This window comes from Clavelina lepadiformis, chromosome 1, assembly GCF_947623445.1.
Source record: "Clavelina lepadiformis chromosome 1, kaClaLepa1.1, whole genome shotgun sequence".
Taxonomy (NCBI): domain Eukaryota; kingdom Metazoa; phylum Chordata; class Ascidiacea; order Aplousobranchia; family Clavelinidae; genus Clavelina; species Clavelina lepadiformis.
In genome coordinates this window covers 17855640-17871108 of record NC_135240.1, presented here as the reverse complement: position 1 = coordinate 17871108, position 15469 = coordinate 17855640, and the positions used below count along the sequence as shown (strand labels likewise).

General features: G+C 39.5%; 17 non-coding genes across 17 annotated transcripts; 13 read left to right on the top strand and 4 right to left on the bottom strand.

Annotated features, from left to right (window-relative positions):
• The first annotated feature begins 392 nt into the window (after positions 1 to 392).
• Positions 393 to 465, top strand: Trnav-aac (transfer RNA valine (anticodon AAC)). The gene has a single exon. It is a non-coding gene; the product is annotated as a tRNA-Val (tRNA).
• Positions 466 to 699: 234 nt separating this feature from the next.
• Trnan-guu (transfer RNA asparagine (anticodon GUU)) lies at positions 700 to 773 on the bottom strand. Its single transcript has one exon. It is a non-coding gene; the product is annotated as a tRNA-Asn (tRNA).
• Positions 774 to 1232: 459 nt separating this feature from the next.
• On the top strand, positions 1233 to 1351 carry LOC143444409 (5S ribosomal RNA). Its single transcript, XR_013113760.1, has one exon. It is a non-coding gene; the product is annotated as a 5S ribosomal RNA (ribosomal RNA).
• Positions 1352 to 2184: 833 nt separating this feature from the next.
• On the top strand, positions 2185 to 2257 carry Trnat-ugu (transfer RNA threonine (anticodon UGU)). Its single transcript has one exon. It is a non-coding gene; the product is annotated as a tRNA-Thr (tRNA).
• Positions 2258 to 4104: 1847 nt separating this feature from the next.
• Trnav-aac (transfer RNA valine (anticodon AAC)) lies at positions 4105 to 4177 on the top strand. Its single transcript has one exon. It is a non-coding gene; the product is annotated as a tRNA-Val (tRNA).
• A 234-nt stretch (positions 4178 to 4411) lies between these two features.
• Positions 4412 to 4485, bottom strand: Trnan-guu (transfer RNA asparagine (anticodon GUU)). The gene has a single exon. It is a non-coding gene; the product is annotated as a tRNA-Asn (tRNA).
• A 459-nt stretch (positions 4486 to 4944) lies between these two features.
• On the top strand, positions 4945 to 5063 carry LOC143444408 (5S ribosomal RNA). The gene has a single exon (XR_013113759.1). It is a non-coding gene; the product is annotated as a 5S ribosomal RNA (ribosomal RNA).
• An 805-nt stretch (positions 5064 to 5868) lies between these two features.
• Trnat-ugu (transfer RNA threonine (anticodon UGU)) lies at positions 5869 to 5941 on the top strand. The gene has a single exon. It is a non-coding gene; the product is annotated as a tRNA-Thr (tRNA).
• A 1847-nt stretch (positions 5942 to 7788) lies between these two features.
• Positions 7789 to 7861, top strand: Trnav-aac (transfer RNA valine (anticodon AAC)). Its single transcript has one exon. It is a non-coding gene; the product is annotated as a tRNA-Val (tRNA).
• Positions 7862 to 8095: 234 nt separating this feature from the next.
• On the bottom strand, positions 8096 to 8169 carry Trnan-guu (transfer RNA asparagine (anticodon GUU)). The gene has a single exon. It is a non-coding gene; the product is annotated as a tRNA-Asn (tRNA).
• A 459-nt stretch (positions 8170 to 8628) lies between these two features.
• LOC143444407 (5S ribosomal RNA) lies at positions 8629 to 8747 on the top strand. Its single transcript, XR_013113758.1, has one exon. It is a non-coding gene; the product is annotated as a 5S ribosomal RNA (ribosomal RNA).
• An 821-nt stretch (positions 8748 to 9568) lies between these two features.
• Trnat-ugu (transfer RNA threonine (anticodon UGU)) lies at positions 9569 to 9641 on the top strand. The gene has a single exon. It is a non-coding gene; the product is annotated as a tRNA-Thr (tRNA).
• Positions 9642 to 11488: 1847 nt separating this feature from the next.
• Positions 11489 to 11561, top strand: Trnav-aac (transfer RNA valine (anticodon AAC)). Its single transcript has one exon. It is a non-coding gene; the product is annotated as a tRNA-Val (tRNA).
• A 234-nt stretch (positions 11562 to 11795) lies between these two features.
• Positions 11796 to 11869, bottom strand: Trnan-guu (transfer RNA asparagine (anticodon GUU)). The gene has a single exon. It is a non-coding gene; the product is annotated as a tRNA-Asn (tRNA).
• A 459-nt stretch (positions 11870 to 12328) lies between these two features.
• On the top strand, positions 12329 to 12447 carry LOC143444406 (5S ribosomal RNA). The gene has a single exon (XR_013113757.1). It is a non-coding gene; the product is annotated as a 5S ribosomal RNA (ribosomal RNA).
• Positions 12448 to 13256: 809 nt separating this feature from the next.
• On the top strand, positions 13257 to 13329 carry Trnat-ugu (transfer RNA threonine (anticodon UGU)). Its single transcript has one exon. It is a non-coding gene; the product is annotated as a tRNA-Thr (tRNA).
• A 1847-nt stretch (positions 13330 to 15176) lies between these two features.
• On the top strand, positions 15177 to 15249 carry Trnav-aac (transfer RNA valine (anticodon AAC)). The gene has a single exon. It is a non-coding gene; the product is annotated as a tRNA-Val (tRNA).
• Positions 15250 to 15469: the final 220 nt, after the last annotated feature.

Genomic DNA, 15469 nt, shown 5'->3' with positions numbered 1-15469 from the left:
ATCGACGTCATATGCGCATTGGACCGGAAATTTTCTTACTTTTTTTAATATGACGCATTGAGTGCGACACGGTAACAATCGCCGTTGTGACGGCTCAAAATCGTCTTTCCATTGGGAAGTGATGCCTTAAGGTCCACAGCTGAATCATGGGCGGATATATGAGAGGTCCCTAAAAAGTTTGAAGCTCGGTTTTAATTCCAACAGTAATGAAGCGCTTTCGTACAAAGAAATGTCCGTTATACATGAAGCACTTTCACGATTTGATTCCGGGAGGAACCAACGCTTGATATACAGCTTTGGAAAAATTGAAACGTTCAAAATATTGATTTCCACTTCACGTAAAAGTAGCGCTTTGAAAATGAAAATAATACAAACTTTCTTTACCTCAACCCGTTCTCGTAGTGTAGCGGTTATCACGTTCGCCTAACACGCGAAAGGTCCCCAGTTCGATCCTGGGCGAGAACATGCTTAAAATTTATTTGCGCATTAAAATATCAGACTTAATGGAAAGAATTCAAATAAAATTCAATTGCTATTTCTATGTTCTTTCGATGTTTTGCTTCGGTGGTGTAAAGGTTATCACGTTCGCTTCACACGTGAAAGTTTTCGAGATAGGTCGAAGAAAACGAAAGGTTAATCTTTTCAAAACGTTTATAAACCACAAGTATCGTTTTCAAAGTTTCACGTTCAAGAATCTCCCGTCCCTGGGTGGGCTTGAACCACCAACCTTTCGGTTAACAGCCGAACGCGCTAACCGATTGCGCCACAGAGACTTATCTATGCTGATTAATCGTCTTCTTCATTGTAGGATTGGTAATGCAGCAGAAGTAATTCATAAGCCTTATTTGCTTGATTTAAATGATCGAGTTATGTTAAGTTCGAGTTCGCAGCCTTGGCCAATACTAGGCTCTTTTCTAGGCGAAGCCAAAACTTGAAAAACCAAAATACTTGAATTTTTATTCCAACATCGTGACACTTTCTTTAATAATATTTGAAACGTGGCAAACATTTTTATCCGGTTGAAATTTTCTAATGTCTCTTTTGTTCAAGGAATATAGCTTGTCGTCAGCAAAATATTGTTGTTTAAAATGTAGCAAACTGTTATAAAACGTTTTTAACCAATTCATGAATCCATTATATTAATGCACTCATACGACGCCAATTAAAAGCACATTAAAGTAGGCATGTATTCAACTGCTCGAATAAAACCGCCGTTTTAGCGAGGGACTTTCGCCTACGACCATACCACGTTGAGTACACCCCATCTCGTCCGATCTGGGAAGTTAAGCAACGTCGGGCCCGGTTAGTACTTGGATGGGTGACCGCCTGGGAATACCGGGTGTTGTAGGCTTTTCGTTATTTTCTAATTTTCCAACGTTTTTGTCTGCATTTTCATTTTCCGGATGAGCTTTTCAAAAGTCAAACTATGTTTTAATTTCTAATCAATATCATTTTTGAACATGTTTTATATTAGATATTTTTATTTTGTAAATACTCTATATATATTTATATTGTTTCCAAATTGAAGACAATCGAGACGAAGATCAGAACGAACAAACATAGTTGGACGAGGTGAATGACGCTGACCCCAACAAATCCGGGATAAGTCACTCACTCACTCACTCACTCACTCACTCACTCACTCACTCACTCACTCACTCACTCACTCACTCACTCACTCACTCACTCACTCACTCACTCACTCACTCACTCAACAGAGTTGTGGACAATGACAAGGGCCCCCACGACGAGGTTTTCAACAGGGTCGGAACCAGTGGGGACGCGCAATCACCACCTAAAACGAAAAACATCGCGGAAGATGCTCAACCCACCTAAACCGAGTGCGCGACATTACCCTAACCTACCTGCCTAATTTTTTAACTATGGGCTGCGTGACCTACTTTTTAAAATCGCATTTGGTCCAGAAAAGAGTTTATTTTATGTGTTCTCCAGCGTATCAGTATAATAAATAGGTTATACGTATCCACTGACCAAAGCGTGATCTGCTACTAGACAGACGCTTTGCCACTAAACCATGGCCCCGTACGTTCATCATTTCTTAGATTGCTCTTGTCAAAGTCGAAGTTTTATTGACCTCATATTGATTAAGCCTGACCAGTTTCACTTGATTAATGTTTTTTTGCAGTTTGCAAAAATATATTATCAGCACACAGTATCGTAGCCGCCTCTATAGCTCAGGGGTTAGAGCACTGGTCTTGTAAACCAGGGGTCGTGAGTTCAATTCTCACTGGAGGCTCTTCTACTTACAACGTTACGTTGTGTTGTCAGCTTGAAATGGAATTTTAGCAAGACACAAAAAACATCAATTTACATGCACAGCATAAAGTCGTCATAATGTTTTCCTCACCATTTTGTGTTTGAAACCAGCGAGATTTTGGCTAACAGTCGATCGAGGTAATCCATCATAAAACTGAGATGTTATTCATGCAATGCGAGCTAGATGTTCAGAATGTTAACGCACAAGTTGCACTGCACAAGTCTCTCTGACATGTGGTTTCAAGTGCCCGACTCATTGCTTATTTTCAATATTCTCCTTGTAGTTGACTCAATGACATTCGAAAGGAAGCTTTCAGCGCAAATATTTTGCAATAAACTGGTTTCTACTCGCGTTTGGTCACATAATCACAACTTTAAAACATCAATAAATTGAATCTTTCTTCCCCCTGTCGTTCCTCCGTATAGTTTGGGTTATCAGGTTCGTCTAAAGTCTAAGAGAGGTGCAACTGCTATTTTAACCAGTTCACCATACAAGAAGCAGTTGGCTGCAACGAATCGTAGCCAATGCGCGGTATCTGGCAACAGCAGTAAAACAAGTTCATCGAAAAAGCGTTCTATGAAGAAAGCTAAGGTTTCCAGGTCATCAATGCAGCAGAAGGACACAGTCGATGAAAATGATAACAACGTAGATGCAGAATGCTTTTACTGCAACAAAATGTATTCCAAATCGTCCGAGAATGATGGGTGGATCCAGTGCTCCAAATGCATGCGATGGGCGCACGAAGCCTGCTCTGGGTGTAATGAAGAAGATGACAACTTTATTTGTGAATTATATTTTTTAAAATTGATGGTGAACTGCGATTACTTTCATAACTACTTCGATTATCATGACAATTTGTTATGAAATTGATTGTGACGTGGAACAAATTGCCTTGTTTACTCAAAACTTACGGTGGTCCACTTTACCCCACACATGTGGGGTAAAGTAGACTATTGGAGGTGCTTTTAAATCAAAAAAAATTTATGTAAGAATCCAAGCAATCAATAAAAGGGCACTTCAAAAATGATCGAAATACCTTAGAGTTAACTCTCAAAACAAACAAGTCAAACGTTTTGATGAAATCAGTGAATTGTAACGATTTAAGCCTTAGGTGGTCCGCTTTACCCCACCCTCCCCTACATTAAATCAAGAAGCTACCATCGCAAAACTACATCATAAACCTACCCTGAACTATGGCTTGCAACGAGACCTAGGTTATGACTGCCTACAGTCTAAATTTGGACAGATTCCATGTGCTGTAGGCCTACTCAGTTTTCTATAACAACTGCCTAAACTTTACAACAACGTTTTAGCTTAAAATTTTAGGACAAATAGGCCTACTCCAAAATACCAAAAATTAAAACCCACACAAAACTTACAACTTAGCCTAGACCTGGAACCAGCTATCGCCAAAACAATAAGAAACTAGTCCACATCGACGTCATATGCGCATTGGACCGGAAATTTTCTTACTTTTTTTAATATGACGCATTGAGTGCGACACGGTAACAATCGCCGTTTTGACGGCTCAAAATCGTCTTTCCATTGGGAAGTGATGCCTTAAGGTCCACAGCTGAATCATGGGCGGATATATGAGAGGTCCCTAAAAAGTTTGAAGCTCGGTTTTAATTCCAACAGTAATGAAGCGCTTTCGTACAAAGAAATGTCCGTTATACATGAAGCACTTTCACGATTTGATTCCGGGAGGAACCAACGCTTGATATACAGCTTTGGAAAAATTGAAACGTTCAAAATATTGATTTCCACTTCACGTAAAAGTAGCGCTTTGAAAATGAAAATAATACAAACTTTCTTTACCTCAACCCGTTCTCGTAGTGTAGCGGTTATCACGTTCGCCTAACACGCGAAAGGTCCCCAGTTCGATCCTGGGCGAGAACATGCTTAAAATTTATTTGCGCAATAAAATATCAGACTTAATGGAAAGAATTCAAATAAAATTCAATTGCTATTTCTATGTTCTTTCGATGTTTTGCTTCGGTGGTGTAAAGGTTATCACGTTCGCCTCACACGTGAAAGTTTTCGAGATAGGTCGAAGAAAACGAAAGGTTAATCTTTTCAAAACGTTTATAAACCACAAGTATCGTTTTCAAAGTTTCACGTTCAAGAATCTCCCGTCCCTGGGTGGGCTTGAACCACCAACCTTTCGGTTAACAGCCGAACGCGCTAACCGATTGCGCCACAGAGACTTATCTATGCTGATTAATCGTCTTCTTCATTGTAGGATTGGTAATGCAGCAGAAGTAATTCATAAGCCTTATTTGCTTGATTTAAATGATCGAGTTATGTTAAGTTCGAGTTCGCAGCCTTGGCCAATACTAGGCTCTTTTCTAGGCGAAGCCAAACCTTGAAAAACCAAAATACTTGAATTTTTATTCCAACATCGTGACACTTTCTTTAATAATATTTGAAACGTGGCAAACATTTTTATCCGGTTGAAATTTTCTAATGTCTCTTTTGTTCAAGGAATATAGCTTGTCGTCAGCAAAATATTGTTGTTTAAAATGTAGCAAACTGTTATAAAACGTTTTTAACCAATTCATGAATCCATTATATTAATGCACTCATACGACGCCAATTAAAAGCACATTAAAGTAGGCATGTATTCAACTGCTCGAATAAAACCGCCGTTTTAGCGAGGGACTTTCGCCTACGACCATACCACGTTGAGTACACCCCATCTCGTCCGATCTGGGAAGTTAAGCAACGTCGGGCCCGGTTAGTACTTGGATGGGTGACCGCCTGGGAATACCGGGTGTTGTAGGCTTTTCGTTATTTTCTAATTTTCCAACGTTTTTGTCTGCATTTTCATTTTCCGGATGAGCTTTTCAAAAGTCAAACTATGTTTTAATTTCTAATCAATATCATTTTTGAACATGTTTTATATTAGATATTTTTATTTTGTAAATACTCTATATATATTTATATTGTTTCCAAATTGAAGACAATCGAGACGAAGATCAGAACGAACAAACATAGTTGGACGAGGTGAATGACGCTGACCCCAACAAATCCGGGATAAGTCACTCACTCACTCACTCACTCACTCACTCACTCACTCACTCACTCACTCACTCACTCACTCACTCACTCACTCACTCAACAGAGTTGTGGACAATGACAAGGGCCCCCACGACGAGGTTTTCAACAGGGTCGGAACCAGTGGGGACGCGCAATCACCACCTAAAACGAAAAACATCGCGGAAGATGCTCAACCCACCTAAACCGAGTGCGCGACATTACCCTAACCTACCTGCCTAATTTTTTAACTATGGGCTGCGTGACCTACTTTTTAAAATCGCATTTGGTCCAGAAAAGAGTTTATTTTATGTGTTCTCCAGCGTATCAGTATAATAAATAGGTTATACGTATCCACTGACCAAAGCGTGATCTGCTACTAGACAGACGCTTTGCCACTAAACCATGGCCCCGTACGTTCATCATTTCTTAGATTGCTCTTGTCAAAGTCGAAGTTTTATTGACCTCATATTGATTAAGCCTGACCAGTTTCACTTGATTAATGTTTTTTTGCAGTTTGCAAAAATATATTATCAGCACACAGTATCGTAGCCGCCTCTATAGCTCAGGGGTTAGAGCACTGGTCTTGTAAACCAGGGGTCGTGAGTTCAATTCTCACTGGAGGCTCTTCTACTTACAACGTTACGTTGTGTTGTCAGCTTGAAATGGAATTTTAGCAAGACACAAAAAACATCAATTTACATGCACAGCATAAAGTCGTCATAATGTTTTCCTCACCATTTTGTGTTTGAAACCAGCGAGATTTTGGCTAACAGTCGATCGAGGTAATCCATCATAAAACTGAGATGTTATTCATGCAATGCGAGCTAGATGTTCAGAATGTTAACGCACAAGTTGCACTGCACAAGTCTCTCTGACATGTGGTTTCAAGTGCCCGACTCATTGCTTATTTTCAATATTCTCCTTGTAGTTGACTCAATGACATTCGAAAGGAAGCTTTCAGCGCAAATATTTTGCAATAAACTGGTTTCTACTCGCGTTTGGTCACATAATCACAACTTTAAAACATCAATAAATTGAATCTTTCTTCCCCCTGTCGTTCCTCCGTATAGTTTGGGTTATCAGGTTCGTCTAAAGTCTAAGAGAGGTGCAACTGCTATTTTAACCAGTTCACCATACAAGAAGCAGTTGGCTGCAACGAATCGTAGCCAATGCGCGGTATCTGGCAACAGCAGTAAAACAAGTTCATCGAAAAAGCGTTCTATGAAGAAAGCTAAGGTTTCCAGGTCATCAATGCAGCAGAAGGACACAGTCGATGAAAATGATAACAACGTAGATGCAGAATGCTTTTACTGCAACAAAATGTATTCCAAATCGTCCGAGAATGATGGGTGGATCCAGTGCTCCAAATGCATGCGATGGGCGCACGAAGCCTGCTCTGGGTGTAATGAAGAAGATGACAACTTTATTTGTGAATTATATTTTTTAAAATTGATGGTGAACTGCGATTACTTTCATAACTACTTCGATTATCATGACAATTTGTTATGAAATTGATTGTGACGTGGAACAAATTGCCTTGTTTACTCAAAACTTACGGTGGTCCACTTTACCCCACACATGTGGGGTAAAGTAGACTATTGGAGGTGCTTTTAAATCAAAAAAAATTTATGTAAGAATCCAAGCAATCAATAAAAGGGCACTTCAAAAATGATCGAAATACCTTAGAGTTAACTCTCAAAACAAACAAGTCAAACGTTTTGATGAAATCAGTGAATTGTAACGATTTAAGCCTTAGGTGGTCCGCTTTACCCCACCCTCCCCTACATTAAATCAAGAAGCTACCATCGCAAAACTACATCATAAACCTACCCTGAACTATGGCTTGCAACGAGACCTAGGTTATGACTGCCTACAGTCTAAATTTGGACAGATTCCATGTGCTGTAGGCCTACTCAGTTTTCTATAACAACTGCCTAAACTTTACAACAACGTTTTAGCTTAAAATTTTAGGACAAATAGGCCTACTCCAAAATACCAAAAATTAAAACCCACACAAAACTTACAACTTAGCCTAGACCTGGAACCAGCTATCGCCAAAACAATAAGAAACTAGTCCACATCGACGTCATATGCGCATTGGACCGGAAATTTTCTTACTTTTTTTAATATGACGCATTGAGTGCGACACGGTAACAATCGCCGTTTTGACGGCTCAAAATCGTCTTTCCATTGGGAAGTGATGCCTTAAGGTCCACAGCTGAATCATGGGCGGATATATGAGAGGTCCCTAAAAAGTTTGAAGCTCGGTTTTAATTCCAACAGTAATGAAGCGCTTTCGTACAAAGAAATGTCCGTTATACATGAAGCACTTTCACGATTTGATTCCGGGAGGAACCAACGCTTGATATACAGCTTTGGAAAAATTGAAACGTTCAAAATATTGATTTCCACTTCACGTAAAAGTAGCGCTTTGAAAATGAAAATAATACAAACTTTCTTTACCTCAACCCGTTCTCGTAGTGTAGCGGTTATCACGTTCGCCTAACACGCGAAAGGTCCCCAGTTCGATCCTGGGCGAGAACATGCTTAAAATTTATTTGCGCAATAAAATATCAGACTTAATGGAAAGAATTCAAATAAAATTCAATTGCTATTTCTATGTTCTTTCGATGTTTTGCTTCGGTGGTGTAAAGGTTATCACGTTCGCCTCACACGTGAAAGTTTTCGAGATAGGTCGAAGAAAACGAAAGGTTAATCTTTTCAAAACGTTTATAAACCACAAGTATCGTTTTCAAAGTTTCACGTTCAAGAATCTCCCGTCCCTGGGTGGGCTTGAACCACCAACCTTTCGGTTAACAGCCGAACGCGCTAACCGATTGCGCCACAGAGACTTATCTATGCTGATTAATCGTCTTCTTCATTGTAGGATTGGTAATGCAGCAGAAGTAATTCATAAGCCTTATTTGCTTGATTTAAATGATCGAGTTATGTTAAGTTCGAGTTCGCAGCCTTGGCCAATACTAGGCTCTTTTCTAGGCGAAGCCAAACCTTGAAAAACCAAAATACTTGAATTTTTATTCCAACATCGTGACACTTTCTTTAATAATATTTGAAACGTGGCAAACATTTTTATCCGGTTGAAATTTTCTAATGTCTCTTTTGTTCAAGGAATATAGCTTGTCGTCAGCAAAATATTGTTGTTTAAAATGTAGCAAACTGTTATAAAACGTTTTTAACCAATTCATGAATCCATTATATTAATGCACTCATACGACGCCAATTAAAAGCACATTAAAGTAGGCATGTATTCAACTGCTCGAATAAAACCGCCGTTTTAGCGAGGGACTTTCGCCTACGACCATACCACGTTGAGTACACCCCATCTCGTCCGATCTGGGAAGTTAAGCAACGTCGGGCCCGGTTAGTACTTGGATGGGTGACCGCCTGGGAATACCGGGTGTTGTAGGCTTTTCGTTATTTTCTAATTTTCCAACGTTTTTGTCTGCATTTTCATTTTCCGGATGAGCTTTTCAAAAGTCAAACTATGTTTTAATTTCTAATCAATATCATTTTTGAACATGTTTTATATTAGATATTTTTATTTTGTAAATACTCTATATATATTTATATTGTTTCCAAATTGAAGACAATCGAGACGAAGATCAGAACGAACAAACATAGTTGGACGAGGTGAATGACGCTGACCCCAACAAATCCGGGATAAGTCACTCACTCACTCACTCACTCACTCACTCACTCACTCACTCACTCACTCACTCACTCACTCACTCACTCACTCACTCACTCACTCACTCACTCAACAGAGTTGTGGACAATGACAAGGGCCCCCACGACGAGGTTTTCAACAGGGTCGGAACCAGTGGGGACGCGCAATCACCACCTAAAACGAAAAACATCGCGGAAGATGCTCAACCCACCTAAACCGAGTGCGCGACATTACCCTAACCTACCTGCCTAATTTTTTAACTATGGGCTGCGTGACCTACTTTTTAAAATCGCATTTGGTCCAGAAAAGAGTTTATTTTATGTGTTCTCCAGCGTATCAGTATAATAAATAGGTTATACGTATCCACTGACCAAAGCGTGATCTGCTACTAGACAGACGCTTTGCCACTAAACCATGGCCCCGTACGTTCATCATTTCTTAGATTGCTCTTGTCAAAGTCGAAGTTTTATTGACCTCATATTGATTAAGCCTGACCAGTTTCACTTGATTAATGTTTTTTTGCAGTTTGCAAAAATATATTATCAGCACACAGTATCGTAGCCGCCTCTATAGCTCAGGGGTTAGAGCACTGGTCTTGTAAACCAGGGGTCGTGAGTTCAATTCTCACTGGAGGCTCTTCTACTTACAACGTTACGTTGTGTTGTCAGCTTGAAATGGAATTTTAGCAAGACACAAAAAACATCAATTTACATGCACAGCATAAAGTCGTCATAATGTTTTCCTCACCATTTTGTGTTTGAAACCAGCGAGATTTTGGCTAACAGTCGATCGAGGTAATCCATCATAAAACTGAGATGTTATTCATGCAATGCGAGCTAGATGTTCAGAATGTTAACGCACAAGTTGCACTGCACAAGTCTCTCTGACATGTGGTTTCAAGTGCCCGACTCATTGCTTATTTTCAATATTCTCCTTGTAGTTGACTCAATGACATTCGAAAGGAAGCTTTCAGCGCAAATATTTTGCAATAAACTGGTTTCTACTCGCGTTTGGTCACATAATCACAACTTTAAAACATCAATAAATTGAATCTTTCTTCCCCCTGTCGTTCCTCCGTATAGTTTGGGTTATCAGGTTCGTCTAAAGTCTAAGAGAGGTGCAACTGCTATTTTAACCAGTTCACCATACAAGAAGCAGTTGGCTGCAACGAATCGTAGCCAATGCGCGGTATCTGGCAACAGCAGTAAAACAAGTTCATCGAAAAAGCGTTCTATGAAGAAAGCTAAGGTTTCCAGGTCATCAATGCAGCAGAAGGACACAGTCGATGAAAATGATAACAACGTAGATGCAGAATGCTTTTACTGCAACAAAATGTATTCCAAATCGTCCGAGAATGATGGGTGGATCCAGTGCTCCAAATGCATGCGATGGGCGCACGAAGCCTGCTCTGGGTGTAATGAAGAAGATGACAACTTTATTTGTGAATTATATTTTTTAAAATTGATGGTGAACTGCGATTACTTTCATAACTACTTCGATTATCATGACAATTTGTTATGAAATTGATTGTGACGTGGAACAAATTGCCTTGTTTACTCAAAACTTACGGTGGTCCACTTTACCCCACACATGTGGGGTAAAGTAGACTATTGGAGGTGCTTTTAAATCAAAAAAAATTTATGTAAGAATCCAAGCAATCAATAAAAGGGCACTTCAAAAATGATCGAAATACCTTAGAGTTAACTCTCAAAACAAACAAGTCAAACGTTTTGATGAAATCAGTGAATTGTAACGATTTAAGCCTTAGGTGGTCCGCTTTACCCCACCCTCCCCTACATTAAATCAAGAAGCTACCATCGCAAAACTACATCATAAACCTACCCTGAACTATGGCTTGCAACGAGACCTAGGTTATGACTGCCTACAGTCTAAATTTGGACAGATTCCATGTGCTGTAGGCCTACTCAGTTTTCTATAACAACTGCCTAAACTTTACAACAACGTTTTAGCTTAAAATTTTAGGACATATAGGCCTACTCCAAAATACCAAAAATTAAAACCCACACAAAACTTACAACTTAGCCTAGACCTGGAACCAGCTATCGCCAAAACAATAAGAAACTAGTCCACATCGACGTCATATGCGCATTGGACCGGAAATTTTCTTAATTTTTTTAATATGACGCATTGAGTGCGACACGGTAACAATCGCCGTTGTGACCGCTCAAAATCGTCTTTCCATTGGGAAGTGATGCCTTAAGGTCCACAGCTGAATCATGGGCGGATATATGAGAGGCCCCTAAAAAGTTTGAAGCTCGGTTTTAATTCCAACAGTAATGAAGCGCTTTCGTACAAAGAAATGTCCGTTATACATGAAGCACTTTCACGATTTGATTCCGGGAGGAACCAACGCTTGATATACAGCTTTGGAAAAATTGAAACGTTCAAAATATTGATTTCCACTTCACGTAAAAGTAGCGCTTTGAAAATGAAAATAATACAAACTTTCTTTGCCTCAACCCGTTCTCGTAGTGTAGCGGTTATCACGTTCGCCTAACACGCGAAAGGTCCCCAGTTCGATCCTGGGCGAGAACATGCTTAAAATTTATTTGCGCAATAAAATATCAGACTTAATGGAAAGAATTCAAATAAAATTCAATTGCTATTTCTATGTTCTTTCGATGTTTTGCTTCGGTGGTGTAAAGGTTATCACGTTCGCCTCACACGTGAAAGTTTTCGAGATAGGTCGAAGAAAACGAAAGGTTAATCTTTTCAAAACGTTTATAAACCACAAGTATCGTTTTCAAAGTTTCACGTTCAAGAATCTCCCGTCCCTGGGTGGGCTTGAACCACCAACCTTTCGGTTAACAGCCGAACGCGCTAACCGATTGCGCCACAGAGACTTATCTATGCTGATTAATCGTCTTCTTCATTGTAGGATTGGTAATGCAGCAGAAGTAATTCATAAGCCTTATTTGCTTGATTTAAATGATCGAGTTATGTTAAGTTCGAGTTCGCAGCCTTGGCCAATACTAGGCTCTTTTCTAGGCGAAGCCAAACCTTGAAAAACCAAAATACTTGAATTTTTATTCCAACATCGTGACACTTTCTTTAATAATATTTGAAACGTGGCAAACATTTTTATCCGGTTGAAATTTTCTAATGTCTCTTTTGTTCAAGGAATATAGCTTGTCGTCAGCAAAATATTGTTGTTTAAAATGTAGCAAACTGTTATAAAACGTTTTTAACCAATTCATGAATCCATTATATTAATGCACTCATACGACGCCAATTAAAAGCACATTAAAGTAGGCATGTATTCAACTGCTCGAATAAAACCGCCGTTTTAGCGAGGGACTTTCGCCTACGACCATACCACGTTGAGTACACCCCATCTCGTCCGATCTGGGAAGTTAAGCAACGTCGGGCCCGGTTAGTACTTGGATGGGTGACCGCCTGGGAATACCGGGTGTTGTAGGCTTTTCGTTATTTTCTAATTTTCCAACGTTTTTGTCTGCATTTTCATTTTCCGGATGAGCTTTTCAAAAGTCAAACTATGTTTTAATTTCTAATCAATATCATTTTTGAACATGTTTTATATTAGATATTTTTATTTTGTAAATACTCTATATATATTTATATTGTTTCCAAATTGAAGACAATCGAGACGAAGATCAGAACGAACAAACATAGTTGGACGAGGTGAATGACGCTGACCCCAACAAATCCGGGATAAGTCACTCACTCACTCACTCACTCACTCACTCACTCACTCACTCACTCACTCACTCACTCACTCACTCACTCACTCACTCACTCAACAGAGTTGTGGACAATGACAAGGGCCCCCACGACGAGGTTTTCAACAGGGTCGGAACCAGTGGGGACGCGCAATCACCACCTAAAACGAAAAACATCGCGGAAGATGCTCAACCCACCTAAACCGAGTGCGCGACATTACCCTAACCTACCTGCCTAATTTTTTAACTATGGGCTGCGTGACCTACTTTTTAAAATCGCATTTGGTCCAGAAAAGAGTTTATTTTATGTGTTCTCCAGCGTATCAGTATAATAAATAGGTTATACGTATCCACTGACCAAAGCGTGATCTGCTACTAGACAGACGCTTTGCCACTAAACCATGGCCCCGTACGTTCATCATTTCTTAGATTGCTCTTGTCAAAGTCGAAGTTTTATTGACCTCATATTGATTAAGCCTGACCAGTTTCACTTGATTAATGTTTTTTTGCAGTTTGCAAAAATATATTATCAGCACACAGTATCGTAGCCGCCTCTATAGCTCAGGGGTTAGAGCACTGGTCTTGTAAACCAGGGGTCGTGAGTTCAATTCTCACTGGAGGCTCTTCTACTTACAACGTTACGTTGTGTTGTCAGCTTGAAATGGAATTTTAGCAAGACACAAAAAACATCAATTTACATGCACAGCATAAAGTCGTCATAATGTTTTCCTCACCATTTTGTGTTTGAAACCAGCGAGATTTTGGCTAACAGTCGATCGAGGTAATCCATCATAAAACTGAGATGTTATTCATGCAATGCGAGCTAGATGTTCAGAATGTTAACGCACAAGTTGCACTGCACAAGTCTCTCTGACATGTGGTTTCAAGTGCCCGACTCATTGCTTATTTTCAATATTCTCCTTGTAGTTGACTCAATGACATTCGAAAGGAAGCTTTCAGCGCAAATATTTTGCAATAAACTGGTTTCTACTCGCGTTTGGTCACATAATCACAACTTTAAAACATCAATAAATTGAATCTTTCTTCCCCCTGTCGTTCCTCCGTATAGTTTGGGTTATCAGGTTCGTCTAAAGTCTAAGAGAGGTGCAACTGCTATTTTAACCAGTTCACCATACAAGAAGCAGTTGGCTGCAACGAATCGTAGCCAATGCGCGGTATCTGGCAACAGCAGTAAAACAAGTTCATCGAAAAAGCGTTCTATGAAGAAAGCTAAGGTTTCCAGGTCATCAATGCAGCAGAAGGACACAGTCGATGAAAATGATAACAACGTAGATGCAGAATGCTTTTACTGCAACAAAATGTATTCCAAATCGTCCGAGAATGATGGGTGGATCCAGTGCTCCAAATGCATGCGATGGGCGCATGAAGCCTGCTCTGGGTGTAATGAAGAAGATGACAACTTTATTTGTGAATTATATTTTTTAAAATTGATGGTGAACTGCGATTACTTTCATAACTACTTCGATTATCATGACAATTTGTTATGAAATTGATTGTGACGTGGAACAAATTGCCTTGTTTACTCAAAACTTACGGTGGTCCACTTTACCCCACACATGTGGGGTAAAGTAGACTATTGGAGGTGCTTTTAAATCAAAAAAAATTTATGTAAGAATCCAAGCAATCAATAAAAGGGCACTTCAAAAATGATCGAAATACCTTAGAGTTAACTCTCAAAACAAACAAGTCAAACGTTTTGATGAAATCAGTGAATTGTAACGATTTAAGCCTTAGGTGGTCCGCTTTACCCCACCCTCCCCTACATTAAATCAAGAAGCTACCATCGCAAAACTACATCATAAACCTACCCTGAACTATGGCTTGCAACGAGACCTAGGTTATGACTGCCTACAGTCTAAATTTGGACAGATTCCATGTGCTGTAGGCCTACTCAGTTTTCTATAACAACTGCCTAAACTTTACAACAACGTTTTAGCTTAAAATTTTAGGACAAATAGGCCTACTCCAAAATACCAAAAATTAAAACCCACACAAAACTTACAACTTAGCCTAGACCTGGAACCAGCTATCGCCAAAACAATAAGAAACTAGTCCACATCGACGTCATATGCGCATTGGACCGGAAATTTTCTTAATTTTTTTAATATGACGCATTGAGTGCGACACGGTAACAATCGCCGTTGTGACGGCTCAAAATCGTCTTTCCATTGGGAAGTGATGCCTTAAGGTCTACAGCTGAATCATGGGCGGATATATGAGAGGTCCCTAAAAAGTTTGAAGCTCGGTTTTAATTCCAACAGTAATGAAGCGCTTTCGTACAAAGAAATGTCCGTTATACATGAAGCACTTTCACGATTTGATTCCGGGAGGAACCAACGCTTGATATACAGCTTTGGAAAAATTGAAACGTTCAAAATATTGATTTCCACTTCACGTAAAAGTAGCGCTTTGAAAATGAAAATAATACAAACTTTCTTTACCTCAACCCGTTCTCGTAGTGTAGCGGTTATCACGTTCGCCTAACACGCGAAAGGTCCCCAGTTCGATCCTGGGCGAGAACATGCTTAAAATTTATTTGCGCAATAAAATATCAGACTTAATGGAAAGAATTCAAATAAAATTCAATTGCTATTTCTATGTTCTTTCGATGTTTTGCTTCGGTGGTGTAAAGGTTATCACGTTCGCATCACACGTGAAAGTTTTCGAGATAGGTCGAAGAAAACGAAAGGTTAATCTTTTCAAAACGTTTATAAACCACAAGTATCGTTTTCAAAGTTTCAC